At 40.7% G+C, this 1,453-nt stretch overlaps 1 protein-coding gene across 1 annotated transcript in view; it reads right to left on the bottom strand.

The window, feature by feature from the left end:
* cnr2 (cannabinoid receptor 2) overlaps positions 1-89 on the bottom strand; it is a 7,668-nt gene extending 7,579 nt beyond the window's left edge. The window contains exon 1 of the mRNA XM_014016337.1: positions 25-89. The gene's annotated coding sequence lies outside the window, so the exon portion shown is untranslated. The remainder of the gene's footprint in view (positions 1-24) is intronic.
* Positions 90-1,453: the final 1,364 nt, after the last annotated feature.

The following is a 1,453-nucleotide window of genomic DNA, read 5'->3' on the forward strand; positions in this document are numbered from 1 at the left end:
TAATAATACTTTTTAGAAGCTTACCTTACAGTTTAAGCTTGCTGGGCTCAGGAGAAATGCTTTACTGTCGTTATCTGCAGCAGAACAACTGTAACATGCCTGCTTAAACCTCACTGGTGGCAAAGAAAGAGTGTGTGTGTGTTTGTGTGTGTGTGTGAGAGAGRRRRAKAWRMRSWGTGKSKMTRWKRWSACAMRAGAGAGAGAGAGAGAGGRGAGASRCKMWAAAAAATCCCCATTTGATGTAGCTATACAGTTCAGCTCAGTGGCAAAATTGTGTCGATTTCTGTGTTGGCTGAGGATGATTAGCTGTGGTGACTAATCTTTTATTGCACATGTGGYCAACTCAAGGCCYGYRGGCMAAATGTGGCCCGCCACRGCATTTTATGTGACCCCTCAAGAGTTTGAAATGTGTAATGATGTCTTAAACTAAGTTGCTTTAAAGCTATTAACCRCTTAACACTCGCCYCTGAAATTCCTTAAATGCCATTGATTTTTTTTGTAATGGTGTCAGGTTAAARATAAGAACCGGAGGAARTCATCTGACACCTCTGGAAACGTCTGCAAAATGTTTAAAAGCAGAAAYGGCACMGWTTTTGCCCACCAGTGGAASAAAGACAGAATCTCYCATAATGCACGTTGATTATCTTACTTGCAAAATGACTGCATGTCACCACTAGGTGGAGGTGGACAGGGTTCAAAAGCAGATGATAGCTGGTAGCTAGCAGTCTACTTTTTCTGTGTTGAACTGGCTTACATGTCAACCTCTTCAGAGCTGTATCTTGACCCTGAAAAATCTGTTATTTTCACACACACAAAAAAACTGTATTATTCATGTGTGTGTGTGGTGGGGGGTTAAAATCGGCTGGGATCATGCAGAAAGTGGAGCAGAGATAGCAGCACCTGAAGCACAGAGGAGCAAGGAAAGGAGGACGGGGAGAAGTGTAAAACTCCTTTCTACTTATTAGTGGCAGAATGGGTTAGGAAATGATTTTTAAACTTTATTTATTGTGGTTTTTTTTTTTTACATCCTACAGGCTATGAGATGTGAAATTAATATGATTGTTTTAGGTTATTCTCTACTTTGACACACCTGGACACCAGAATGAGTGATTATCAGGCTTCTGCCAAACTTGAAGACTTGCTGTAGAGCAGGGAAACAACCAAAACATGCAGGATAGTGGCCTTCGGGGACTAGGATTGGGCACGATTGTCTTGGGTATTCTAAGATCAACACTAAGAGGTGATCTGATTTTTGATGTTGCTGCTTCAAAACTGGGGAACAGATTGTCCTAATGTAATCCAGGTAAAAAATCAAAAAAGAAAAAAATTATATAGGTCCTCTGGACGGGTTCTTCTCTAATGAAACGTTCTAATGAAACTGTTCAAAAGAATGTCCCAACACAGACGAGCTACATCTAATGGCCAGAACTCTGCAGTTTTCACTCATTTACAG

Source organism: Austrofundulus limnaeus, unplaced genomic scaffold, assembly GCF_001266775.1.
Source record: "Austrofundulus limnaeus strain Quisiro unplaced genomic scaffold, Austrofundulus_limnaeus-1.0 Scaffold143, whole genome shotgun sequence".
In the NCBI taxonomy this organism is placed as follows: domain Eukaryota; kingdom Metazoa; phylum Chordata; class Actinopteri; order Cyprinodontiformes; family Rivulidae; genus Austrofundulus; species Austrofundulus limnaeus.